Below are 14245 nucleotides of genomic sequence, written 5' to 3' on the forward strand. Positions count from 1 at the left end.
AAGCATATATTTATTGATCTAATATGTATACATGAGCCAATACGTTTATATTTATATAGACTGCGCTAAATTTGGCATAAATTAGGCAAGGTTCTAGGGTGTCTTTTTAATTTAGCAATCCCATTATGTCTTAATTGATGTAGATATTTTTTGTTCAACTCCTTCTGAAAAGCACGTACCACTGTAGATATTTGCAGAACAGGGTCAGTCTGTAAGTAAGAGTGACAGCGGAGGGTCCAGAGAACCCCCTGTATTTACATGTGACCTTGCAAAAAATGGGAGAGAACTTAGCCTGTCTCAACACAGAGGTCATGTGCAAAATATTAAATAGTTTATTCAATGGAAATTATATTCCATGGATTGATTTGGTATTTACTTGCTATGTAGAAAATTTTGCCATCTTCTCAAGTGGAGTGACCAGTATTATGAAGTTGTTTTATTCATAATGCCTTCTTTAGTCACTGTTTATTGATTTCTGTAGTGGTGCCTTCCATAAATTTAATAACGAATTACTTGATCTTGAACCCAGAAGGCCTTATTTATTGCTTGGTACAGTAAAGAAAATCAAGCAGTCAACTCAGGCTGTAACACAACTGCTATCCAACCTTCTTTTCCATAGAACCGAGCTGTAAAATTAAGTGTTTATTGTTTTTTCTCAATTTTATGTAATATTAATACCTGCTATTTTGTATATACTTTGAAATTTTCCTGAGCTGCTTGCAAACTAAACGCAGTTGCATTCTTCCTGCGCCTGATGACTTTGAAATCAAATTACAAACTATATTGCACAGATTTACATTTATGTAATTGCTTTGTGGAACAAAATTATTTGTGTAGCTTGTTTCCCATTGTCAGACATTCTGTTATTCTACGGAACTGCATTTTAAAATCCTGATTTATTTTTTATTGTTTCAAAACCAATATCCTGAACATCTCTTCTGATGAGAAAGACTCTATTGTTTCAGTATGGTTTTTATATATCTATATATATGAATATAAATGATATATATGTTTATATGTATTTATATATTTAATATAGTTTTTATTATATTGTCTGCCACTTTCTTAGTTCAAAGACTATTTTATGATCTGTTTTTTATTAATATGAAATAGTACCCTGTTCACAAAGTCCTGCTGAAATTACTTTCGTGTTTCCCCACCAACACCCCCCTTCCTTTTCTATGGAAAATACCACTCTTCATCAGAAGAAATTTAAAACCCATGCAGGAAGGGAGACTTCTATGGTGCTCGTTTGATTTGCCTGCAAAAGATCATTTTAGAAGTGTAAGGACATGTCATGTAAATTACCTTCTGTTCTTCATCATCATCATGACATCTCTTTCTGAAAACACATTTTAAGGTAGTGGAGTATGTCTACTCTGAAGAAGATAGACTGTATAGGAGTTGCTTTCCTTCTGCCATGGTATTGCTGCGTAGGCAGGCACATTATTGTTACATATGATTTGCATCTGTGTGTTGCACAAAGGTGTATGCTAAAATATACATTCTACAGATGGTTAAACAGAAGTATACAGATGTTAACTTGTTGGAAATATTTGAGTTTGATCTGGCATCTATTGACAGAGTTCATTTTCTTAATTGTGTGTGGATCAAGCCTGTGACTAATGTCAAAAATGCCTCTTTAGCGACACTAAGATAAATGCAGCAAGTGGGTTTTTCCTGGTGTTTGGCCTGCAGGATGTTCTGCTGCTTGTGATTTCCCCATTTTCTTGGCAGTTGGCTGTGGACCATTTCTAGATTTTCCTTTGCCAAGATAAATTTTCTCAAAATTGCAAAAAAATAAATTAAGTTTGTAAGTACTGAATATAGCAACGTTCATTCTCTGAACTTGATGAAAATTTCAGGACATTCATTCAGATACATGTGAAAGGCTCTCCAAGTGTAGAAAGCAGCAATCACCAAAGAAACAAAAATTCGCATTTGAAGGAGTTGCAGCAAAAATTAAGGATGTTTGTTTAAGAGATGCTGGGTCCTAAGGAAAAAAAAAGTATATTCATGATGCTGTCCCTTTAATTAATCCACAAAAGGTAATATTTTTGTGCAGTCAGGAGAGATTTTCTGGATGAGCTGAAGGCTCTCTGTGGATGTTTCCCATTTCTCATTAATGTGTGACAGAGCCTAAGTCTCCTTTGCAATGCTAGATGAGGGCCTTATCTTAAGCAGTCAGCAAGGCAGTGGTGATAATATGAAAACATTTGCGCATACTGGGAAATTGGCATATAGAAGTGTTACATTATGGCTACAGAGGGAATTTATGGAGACCATAAATACGTTGGTTTAATTAGGGGCACAGTGCTAACTGCTGACACGTTCTCCTCAAAGTCTGCTTTCAGAGCAAAATTACTAAATGTTTCTTTCAAAACAAAGCAAGCTTGAGGATGAAAATTAAGTTAGATAATGCAGTTGGGGTTTTTTATGTGTTTGAAGTATAGTCACAGTCCATGAAGTCTGCAGACTGCTCCTGAGTGTGTATCCTGAATCAGAGCTAGAGTTCACAAAGAGCAAACATGAATTGCTGCATAGATTAAAAATTATAACAGTAAGAGATGTTATCTCAACTTGGCACACATACACTTTTAATAAAGCAAGGCAAATTGAGAAAAATGAGTTTTGAGGGAAATGGGTTGTCATTAAAAAAACAGTTACAGTCTTCTGTTCCTCATCTTCCCCCCATTTATTTTTTAAAAATAGTTATTTACTCTAAAAATTAAGGACCTAACAGTAGCCATGCAATTACATAGGGCAGCATGAACTATTTAACCTACTCAACTAGACTTTATCTGTTTGCTGGGGCCTTTGCCAAATTTGCTTCCACAAAGACTATTTGTAAAATAACTCCTTTCTGTCCGTGTTGTCTCTTTCTTGGACCCCTAGAAATGGCTACCCCTGCCTTTAGTGATCAAGTCTAACTTTTAGCTAGTCTGTCTAATAAAAATACGCAGTCAGAAACACTAGATACACATCGCTCTAAGAATATGGAGAGAGATTTGTCGGATACTGAGTGGGAGACAATCAAACAGTGTTTTGTGTTACTTTCTCAGAGGATCACCTCACTAATGGTTTCCAGAGCTGGTTTTGGCAATGAGGTGGTTGCTGTAGTGAAGTTCTCTTTGGGCAGCCAGCTCTACTCCATGGTTGGAGTTGAGACCGCAGGCATTCATGGCCATCAGCTGCAATGCAGGGCACAGAGGAAAGGAGGTGTATGCTGAAATTCCAGTTACTTACACCTCTGTAACTCTCTCCTGAGGTGTTCAGGCACCTTTGACAAAGCTGTGAAATATGGTAGGTAAGAATTCTTGTTTCCAGGCAAGTAGATTGAGAAACAAAGGATTTGAGTAACTTCTTGAGATAATACAGAAAGCCAGTAGCAGAACTAGAAGAGGGACTGAGTATATTTAATGTCTAGATATCCTTCTTGCTGTTTTGGGAATGCGATTCACAGAAAATGAGAGGGGAAACACTTTAGTTTCTGTGCTGTATTTGTGATGGGTTTGGGTTTTTCATTTGTATTCTCCACACTCTTTTTATCTTCGTAGCAGGCAATTCTCCTTCTTGTCTTGGGCATTGTAGGAAGTATGTTATGAATATTTTTGGCAATTCAGGGCAGAACAGGCATTAGTAATAGTTGCTTTTCACTTTTTGTGATGTGATATCCTGGGTCATTCAGGCTTCTAAGTCCTGGAGAGCCTTGTTCAGAATGTTTGCAGCCAGAGCATAGGAAAAAGCAAAGAATAATTTTTTTTCTTTATAGGTTTACTGGATGAACCCTGAGTCACTTAGCACTGCATTGATCTAGTTTATTGCTGGAAGTGGCAAAAGCCTTGCTGTCCATTGGAAGATCACAGGAGTCTCAGTAATGTCAAGTCTAATTTAGACACATCAGCACTGCGGTGATTTTCCTCCCAAGAAACACCATCTTCTGAAGCAGTTTCCTGTGTGTTTGGGCTTTGTGCTGCATTCTCTTCTGACGATCACACCATGATTTTTTCCAGTTTTTCCAGTTGAGTTGCTGATCTGATCTTCAGCAGTACTATTGAGAGAATTCAAAGCAGTGGCTATATTTGAACCCAGTGGCTGTATTGGTGGGAGGTATAGTCTCAAGACTGAGTAGGTTTGGGTTAGTTTTTCTCTTCCTGGGAATAGCAGTGCATTGTGTGTTTCATGGTCACCACATAAATCATGTCTCTTAAGTGTGTAGCTGTGGAAAAATCCTTTGGGAGCAGGTCCCACAGAGACTAGGACAGTGTATATTAAAAACGGCTCTAAAAAGCAAATATTTCACTTGAGGCAATACGAGGTGCAAAATATGCAAAAGAAAAGTCTGGAGGAAACTTTTTTCCTCTTTGAAGGCTTTTACTTTCCCTTTTTGTGATATGGAGAACATCAAAATTTATGGCCTTGTAGTGTACCTGGAATTAGAGAGATGGGAGATGCCGCTGGAAAGGGAAATGGGCTCAAATTAGCCTTGCATGCCAGTCTCTAAAACTGCAGTGGTCTTTTTGTAACTCTTCCTATTTTACATGGAGTACTAGCCAAAACAGTTCCATTATTTTTAAAATAATTATTACAATCATATTTATAGATACCAAGAAACTGATTTTCAAGATATTAAAGCAAACAGTTCATTCATTTTTCATTTTGATCAGTTTCTTTTTTCAGTAAATTTCAAAATGTGTTTTTTTCCTCTAACACTGAGACTTGAAGTGATAGAAGAGAATGGTGTAAAAGATGAGCATTGCCAGTGCTAGAGAAGCCAAGGATGTGCAAAGAAAACAGATTAATTTAGTGGCAAACAGGCAAAGGCCATGAAGAACAGTTTTTACAGCAGATATCTTGCATAGCCAGCAAAGGGACTGGAGCGGGAGTGATCTACTGAGATCCCCTCACATTTTAGAACCTAAACAACAGCAGCAGCATTTTGAATCCTTGCAGGCATTTCAAGGCCTTGTCAAGGGGGAACGGCTGCAGAAGAGTTGTGAGAATCCATTTGGTGTGAAACATTGTGCTGTTAAAAGTTGGTTCTTAATTAGATCTGAAGTGTAGTGAAGGTGTGAGGAAACAAAACTGTTAATATAAAAGGCCAATAATTGAGTTTATGTAATTAATAGTGTCTAATTCAAGATGACATCTGGGAGGCAATTTATTTACTCTTTTAACAGGATAAAGATCACATCTAATCAATGCTATCACCTTACTTAAGCTTAAATTTTGGCGTTTTAAAAGTTACAGTGAACTACATGTGATATGAAAACAGGCTCTGTGATAGCACATGCTTGCCATGTGTTGTTTTCATGAAGCTAGAATTGAGTACATGTCAAGGACAGGAAAACACAAGGCAGAAGCATTGTTTCAAATCAGAAATTAATCAGACTTTGGCATTACAATTTCGTTAAGATTTGGAGCTTGCTTTCAGAAGTGCAAAGTACCGGTAGATCTTTGACATTTAAGCAATTCTGTTAAATCCACTTTTGTAGTCATAGGAGCCCTCACAGAATTTCCATGTGTAGGGAGTATACCTGGGTGCGAGGATTTGCAGGCATTTATAAGGAACGTTGAATAATGAAACAGGCTTCAGGTAATCTCCCTGTCATTGCTGGAGCCCTCACTGACCAGTTTCCACCCTCTCGTCTTCTTTGCTTCTGTGATCTGTTGCACTGATGAAGAGTGGCCTCTGGATATGCTTGGACAGCAAGTGATTTACTCTTTTTCCAGATTTAAAGAGATATTTCTGTCCTCTAAAGTCTTGGGTAGTTGTGTGGAAACTACGGCTTACACACTGTGAAATGTGAAAGCTGCGTTTTCTATAGGAACTGCAATCCCATACAATGAAAAATGAAGGTATCCTCTGTATTATTTACTAACTTCTCTTCCAGCTTGCACTCTGTCCTGTGTGATCGGGACTCCATCCAGTAAAGCATGCAAAAACACGCCAAAGCCTAAAAATACTAGTACTGTTGCCAGGCATGTGCTTAAATACTTTGCTATCCTAACGCCTCAATTTCTCTGAAATATTATATAAAAATATGTATAAGAATGATCATAGATTAAGCTAAATGAAGAGCAGATGAGAAAGACAGGGAATAAAAGTTGATGCTGATGAACTGCAGTGTGTCTCTTTCTGATCTGAAAATCAGTGGAAGTGCATAAACCCATATTTTCTTTATAGACATGAGTAGACATTTATAGACATTGCATGTTGCAATACACTTGATCTAATACCTGTTAGATTTAAAGGGATGTGCTCATGTATGTGAAAGTATAGTGTAGCATATGAGAGATTGTTCTGTAGTTTCAGCTACGTTTACTAATGTATTATTTTTATTTCACTTGTTTTTTGACAAAATCTTGTGTAATTGAAAACGCATTGGCATGCACTTATCCACAGACTGCACATAACCTTGAATAAGAGACAATATTGTTGAGGAGAAGTTTGTGTTAGAACTGGATCTGAAATCATAAAAACTTTAAATTATATGGTTTATGCACTGTTGAGAGCCTACATCAGGTTTTTTGTAACTAAAACCTGTTAGGGCCATAACCTGGAAAAAAGCCCCTAAGGTACCAAGGGGAGTGTGAGAAGAAAAAAAAATGAAACTTCTAGTCAAGACATTTAGTTGCTGTCGTGATTAGAGCAGATTTGTTTCCAAGAAGCCTGGGCAGCTTTCCCTGCTGAAGACAGTTGAGCAGAGGAATTTGTACCATGGGCACTCCTGTAACAGTGGCAACACCTGCCCAAACAAGCAGGTCTTGGCTGCAAAAACCCAGGCATTTAGAAACTCTTGCAGGTGTTTGTACAGCTTAAGTTTTACTTCACTCAGATTTTCCTTACCACGGTAAATTAATTTAGTTGGAGTACCTACCAGCAAACTGAGTCATAATGCTTACACAAAGACATTTGCAGAGACAGGGTGTTTGGTCATTTGTTCATCGAGTTTTGCATGAGTAATTTACATACGTTGGAGGGAAGAGGAGACAAGACTGAGCATGCTCTCTTCCTGCAGCAAACTATGCTTGTTGCAGGCAGACAGCTCACAATGTGCTTACTCCATGGGAGTGCCAGCAATGACAAAGCAGAGCTGAAAGTTCTTAGCAGCAAATTATTAACTGAAATGGTTTGACTTCAATAGCTGTTTCCTGTCTAAAGCTTTGACTGCCATTTGGTTTAGATTGTAATTGAGAATTGTTATCGCTTGTAGCAATATGGCAATGTTAAGAGGCATCAAGGTTTCTGGACTTGTGGGTCTAATTTAGTAGATGTTTATGAGTTTTATGTTTCTTTGTACCTTTGCTAATGCCTTTCTCTTTGAGGGTTTTGTGCAATTGGTTGGGTTTTTAAATGGTTTTGCTGATAGTACTTTACTCCAGGTATTTTATCTATCTCCAAGATGAGGTCTGGCTCAACACTTCTTATCTTGAGGATTACTGAGTACCATCTACTGCTCTCTTTCTCTTACTACATGTTTCCCAACTGCCAACATTTTCTTTGTCACTTCTAGTCTTCTGCTTGCTATGTCATTGTCTGTAATATTTTGTTTATCTTTCTGGTAGGTCAGTTTTGGTCTGTTTCTGTTCCATGTACACAGCTTTTTAGAAGATTATTGGGAAGAATTAGTTATATGAAATAGGAGTCCTGAAAAAGCCCCAAGTTTCTGTAGCATGACAGTAAGAGATGGCCTTTATATTGTCCATAAATCATCTGGGCTTAATGTGAAGCTTGCTTGCTATAGCTGGCCTTCAAGGTATGGTTTAACCCCTGCTGGCAACTAAGCTGAACACATCTCCTCACTCACTCCCCTACCCCTGGTAAGATGGGGGAGACAATCAGAAGACTAAAAGTAAAAAAACTCATTGGTTGAGATAAAGACAGTTTAATGAGTAGAGCATAAGCTGTGTGCACAAGCAAAGCAAAACAAGGAATTCATTCACTGCTTCTTGTGGCCCAGGAAGGCAAGGCTCCATCATATGTAACCGTGACTTGGGAAGACAAATGCCATCCCTCCAGGTGTCCTCCCTTCCTTCCTTCCTTCTCCTTCTCCCATATGTATGTGTTCAGCATGATGACACATGGTATGGACTATCCCTTGGGTCGGTTGGGGTCAGCTATCCCTGTTGTGTTCCCTTCCAGTTTCTTGTGCATTCCAAGTCTACTTGCTGGAGGGGTTGGCTGAGAGGCAGAAAAGGCCTTGACTCTATGTAAGCACTGCTCAGCAATACCAAAACTATCCCTAATTATCAACACTGTCTCAAGCACAAATCGAAAAGAGAGCCTCCTACTAGCCACTGTGAAGAAAATTAACTCTACTCCAGCCAAAACTAGCACATTCTTCACTCCTTATTCCATATCATCTACACCATACTCAGTGCCACGCTATCCAACACTTCCTCATTAACTGCCACCCCCCTTTCTATCCTTTGATGCAATACACAGATATTATTCTCCTAGCCTATGGAACCTCCCCTGTACAGTGTCCATAAATGTCTTACTGAGTTTGCTCGGGACAGGAGAGGTGGTGTGTTGTGTGGAATTACTGGGCACCAAAGCCAGTTCAGATCAGTTTGCTGCTGCATTTGAACTGCTTTTTGTAAGACTTGTCCTCCACTGCTTTATGTGGTTCCTGCTATAGTCATTATTTTAACGTGCAACTCAAATAATGGCTTACAGTGATTTAAAGCTATATCCATTACAATCTCTGCCCCTTGTCCCTTTGAGCCAGACTATAGCATTGAACATTGCAGTGAACTCCTTCCCTTGCTCCTACTTATTCACAGATTGCAGTCCCTTACACCTATACCTTCTCCAAGTGGAGCCTTTATCTATGAGCCACAGTCACTTTAGGGGTATTGCTGCTGTGGCACAGTCTTACCCACAGCCACAGCTGCTTTGAGATGCCCCTGCTTCAGTGTGGCCTTACCCACAGCCACAGTCCCTTCAGAAATAAGCCTGCTCCATCATGATTTTACCCATGGCTGGGTATACCTGCTCTGTTGTGGGCTTATCCGTGGCCACACACTTTCAGGTGCTCCAGCATGGATTTAGCCACACCCACTAATGCTTCAAGATCTGTCTGCTCTGTCAGGGACTTCTCCTTGGGCCACCACCCCTTCAGAAGTATTCCTGCTGAGGCACAGACGGAATCACAGCTACAGATGCTTCAAGATTTAGCTGCTCCCACATGGACTCATCCATAGGTCACAGTCCCTTTGAGTTCACACTGGAGTTGCAGCCAGTCCAGTCCATCAGCACAGGCACATCAGCCCAGGCGCATTGTTGCTGCTGTTATCAGAATGTGCCCAGGCACAGCACAGTAAGGTGATAAGCAGCACAGCATGCAGAGAAAGCAAAAACCAGCCACTAACGAGCGTAGACTAATATAGAGTCAGGAAAGCAAGGCTCATTACAAGCACCTGCCAATTAATAGCTAGTCAGCAATTACAGCTATAAATTCAATCTAGCACGTTCCAGTCAAATCTGTTGTTATCTTGAACCCTGCAAGATCCACGCTGGGCACCAGAAAGTACTGTCATGGTTTAATCCCAGCTGACAATTAGACCCCACATAGCCACTGGCTCACTTTCCCACAGTGGGATGGTGGACAGAATCAGAAGCAGTACAGATGAGGTATACTCACTTAACATGCTAGTTTTACCTAGTTTATCCGGACATCCCTGTAAGTTATGGCCAACACTTGTGCTCCCAGAGTGCCTGCATAAGCTGTGTAGTGCTGTTAGCGAAGGGGCTGGGTTTTGAATGGACCTCTGAACAAAAGTTATTATTGATTGGCGAGGCCTCTGTTTCACTTCATATATGTTTGAAAGACAAGTTTCAAAAATTCAAAGCAATGCATGCCAGTGTTTTTAATGCCATAATTTGATTACCTGTGACTGCAATACTCCTTTAATAGTAAAACTTGGCCCTTAGTGGATAGGGGGAATAAGAAGGTGCATTAAGGGAGTGCAAAGCTGTACAGCTGGAATGAAGTGCATGTGCTACTTGTACACACTGCATCACTGAAACACTGTGGATGGCTCTTTGAGTGCAAGTCTACCCTGCACTTGAGCTTTGTTTTTGCAAGGCCAGTTCTGTGTATCCGTTTTAAAGTCAAGTGTAACCCATAGTCTCTTGGAGAAAAAGGCTGAAGTTTCAAGTGGAACTTGGGGAGAAACCTACTGTAGTTGCTGCTTCAGGAATAAGTAAGGAGAAAATGTTACACAAGAGAATGCTTTACTGCAGCACTCTTAATTCTCCAGTGAATAGCTGTGGATAACGATTGCAGATTATTTGCTTGGAGTAGTGGTGGCAGCTTTCTTTGCAGATTTTTTGGGTCTGAGTTATCTGTGATTACTGAAGGACGGATGTTTCCTGAGGTTCAAATGCTTTGTCTGTAAGCAGCACATAACCGTATCATGATTATTTTTTTCTCTGCAGACATTCTTGGTACTAAGTTTGTTCATCATTCAACAACTGGTCTTTTGTTTGGAAAAGACCCTCGCTCAGTCTGTGATGGAATAACCACATGTTGCATAAAAACACAACAGGGCAAAGCAAAACTGTGCATCCCCATCCTGTGCGAGCCTGTGATGCCCCTGGGCTGGAGAGAGTGGCAATCACCCCCAGGGACTGCACAAGCCTGATCTCACCAGGAGGCTGCTGTGGCTCTTGGGGAGAGTGTTCTTACTCGTACTGCTTCTCTTATGGAGAAGCCTTCTGTTTTGAAAAGAGAAAAGGATGAGCATCTTACAGCTGCTTGACACATCCTCAGAATTCGGATTTGTTGTCCTTTAAATTTAAGAATTGCTGAAACCTGTATTAAGCACTTTTCTTCTGTGTTGCCTGTGTGCCAGCACAAAATCTACCTTCTACCCCAAGTGCTGGTCATGTGGCAGGAGTCCACTTGTGCTTTCTCAGCAGAACAGCTGAGCTTTGCAAAAATTGGCTGGAGCTCCAAAGCTGGGCTGGAGCCTGGCCCAACAGCGGGAGCTGTTAATGGCATGATTGAAGCCTTTAATTTAACCCCTTACCAGCAGTTGTGCTGATTGGAGCTGTCAGATGTCACTGTTGCACCATTATCCTTCAAAGCAAAACTGGTTGCAGCAGTAATCCCATAGAGCAAGGCTTCCATTTGCTGCACCACCAGTTGGGGCTGTTCCTGTTAACTACTCCATCTATGGCATATGAGTTTCTAGCCCAGTCTTACTTTAATGTAAATAGAAAATGGAGAATATTTCTATCAGTACTTGCGTAGGTAAAGATTTTTGTCATGAATATGTAGTAGGCAATAATTACTTCTTAATATTCTCAAACAGGGATGCTGTGTATCGTCTATGTAAATACACAGAACAGTGCCAGATAGTATAATGGCATTCAATAATAATTTCTCCCTGTGATGAGAATAATTTTCCATGTTGACTTTGAGGCTAAAGAATGCATCGGAGTTGATTTGAAATTCAGTTTGATGATAATCATCGTGTGGTGACCAGTGATGGTTTAAGCAATGTTCTGGCCCAAAGTATCTATCAAATGTAGGCTTCAATTTCAAAGGTAAAGCGAGAACGGCTAATTTAAAATTTGGGGTTTTTTTACCAAAGGCAGTTTTTATAGCAGGAAGGATATGTAAGTACAGACTAGCAATTTGTGGGCTAATCCTTTTTTGCATTAATTTGTTTTCAGTCCTCTTGTTCAAGAAATTAATTTCTCGCTTTCTAGGAGACTTTGAAGGTAGCATGCAACTGTCAACCTTGCGTCTTTCCCCTCACCCCCTCACATTCCTGGAGTGCATTTATGCAGGTTGAGAGTGACCAGTTCAGTGTCCAGCTCTAGGGAATGAATTCATAGTATCAGTCTTAATTTTCAGGTGTTCAGTTTCACATATCTACATAGTAAGCAGAACCAGTTTGATTTCAAGTTAAACATTTATTCTGTTTTTTAAATTGTTATAAAAGTCATATTCTAGAAATATAGTTCTATATGAAAACTTCCCCCAGTATGACCAGTTTTTTTCCTGCTTTAAGAGCCTTCTTAAAAAGAATCCTGATATAAACTGTTTCTTCAGAATGAGTTTATTGTAATAGAAAAATGTTATCAGGGAGTCAGTTCCCAGTATGCTGACACAGGTTTGTCTGATAGAAATTTTTTTTTCAAAACCTTTCCTTGTTTGTATTCCTGCTGTTTCCTTTGTCAGAGTGGCTGAAATGGGGTCAGACCCCACCAGCCCTCCGTATTTATAACTCGTGAAATATACAGCATATCTAATGTTGTTACAACTTTTCAACTGCAGTATTCTCATGAAATAATGAACACAGAAGTCACTAAGCAGGAACTAAGCTGAATTAAAAACACTAAACTGACAGGGCAAATCAGCAGAAGGGGCCTACCCAGTCTAAACCGCAGAGAATGGATGGCTTGAAAGCTTGGGCTGTAAGGCTTACTACCAACAAAGACCTGTGTTCAGGATGTCTGGGTTTTTTTTTCAGCTGGCAGCTGTTGAGGTTTTTAACCTCTGAAAGAGGAAAAAAGTGGTACAGTTACTGTGAGTTGAAAAGCAAGAATCCATTTTGCCCAAATCTTTAAAGTTTTGACATAATTATTATTGCACGAAAGGTTGTAACAGTAGGCTGTTTGAATTTCTTCATGGAAAGATGAGAAAACCAGTAAACTTGTGTGTGGGCAGAGCCTCATGATAAGACCACTTGCCAGGGATGTGGGATAATGTGGCTCAGGTCCTGGCTCAGCTCAGTTCTCTGTTACATGATTCTGTTGCCTCTTTTTCCTGGTGAGGTTGGTGTGGTTTTATTTGTGTTGTTTAGGTTTTTAGTTTTGTTTGTTTGTTGGGGTTTTTTACTGGATTCTTTCACTTCCCTAAAAGGTTGAAAGTTACATCCATTTTCTGAGCAGTAGCACTAAAACTTTCAGAAATTCTGTGCTGAGTGTGAGAAAGTCTTAATTCCATTTTCTGGAATTAAATAAGGAATTTAGTTCTGTTCTGAAAGGTTTGATTTCATGTTTAAAAAAAACACAGAGCAGGTATATGAACCTTTATACACACAGACTTTTTAAAATTGGGAACTTGGATGTAGGTGCAAGTTTTCCCATAGGCATGTGAAGCCAAGAGGAAGTCAGGAGGTCTGTAGAGCATGGCCTGACAGCAGCCACAGGCAGCCTAGAGAGTAACAGTTGTAGAAACAAAGAGTGGTGCCAGATTTCTCGTGAATTGTTGTGTTTCTTCCTCTGCCCCTGATGCTCTTGAGTTCTGAATTTTGGTTTTGCACACTACAACTAAAGAAGCTAACAGAAAGAGTCAGATTTCCTTCATATATTTTTGAGTTTTGCTTTGAGGTGTCTCAAGCAAAAGAAATGGAGAGAACTGTCCAATTTACATTACAGTGATTCTGTGATGGAAGTTTCTGACACAAAATGCCCTTCAGCTTATCGTTCAACATAAATTAGAAATAAAAATTAAAAAGTGGGGTGAAGTTTTAAACTAAAATACCCATTGCTTCCCATTAGATAACCTTTATAATTTTGTTAGATCTGTCTCCTTTTTAGTGAAGTCAAGCAAATCACTTGCTTTCCCAGATTTAAATTAATGCAAAATTTTGTCTTTTTTTTTTTCCCCCTGAAATGAGGGACTTCATTGCTGGTACTCCATGCATCTGTGGAATACAAAAAAACCTTTGTGGATTTCTTAATGAGTAGAGCTTTCTTTTGATTTACCTCCTCCTTAATTTTACCAGGGTTTTTAAGGCCTTAGTATCTCAAAGTCCACTGTAGTTTCTGTTTTCTGAATAATTCATTGGTAACTTATTGTTTGGTACAACAGAAAGTGAAAAAAAATGTAGTTTTTAAATTCTTAGCTATCACAGTAAATGATGATGTGAAAGGGGGTATACTTGCAGAAAAAGTCATCAGTATTACAGTAACAACTCATTTCACAGGAATCCCTGAGCGTTGAGTGTATCGATTAAGTCAGCACAAAAGCCTCCATTCATTTGCGGTATAGATTATCTGAAATTCCATGTGTTGGAGACATGAATATCAGTGTGTAGGTGCACAAGTATAGTACGTATACAAATATGACAGCGGACCTGTGTTAGCCTACGCTTCCATGGTACATCTGAAAGAATTTATAGCACACCTGTAAATGTTCTCTTGGAGGCATTGGTCTTAACCTGAGCTTCCCCTTCTCTTTCCTTGCCACTTTTTAAAAACAGAATACATCTCTTGTTG

At 39.4% G+C, this 14245-nt stretch overlaps 1 protein-coding gene across 10 annotated transcripts in view; it reads left to right on the forward strand.

The window, feature by feature from the left end:
- Positions 1-14245, forward strand: part of SASH1 (SAM and SH3 domain containing 1) — a 546410-nt gene that overhangs the window by 465524 nt on the left and 66641 nt on the right. The window lies entirely within an intron of this gene.

The sequence above is a fragment of the Neopelma chrysocephalum genome, unplaced genomic scaffold (assembly GCF_003984885.1).
Source record: "Neopelma chrysocephalum unplaced genomic scaffold, ASM398488v2 Primary Assembly neopelma1_23, whole genome shotgun sequence".
Classification (NCBI taxonomy): Eukaryota; Metazoa; Chordata; class Aves; order Passeriformes; family Pipridae; genus Neopelma; species Neopelma chrysocephalum.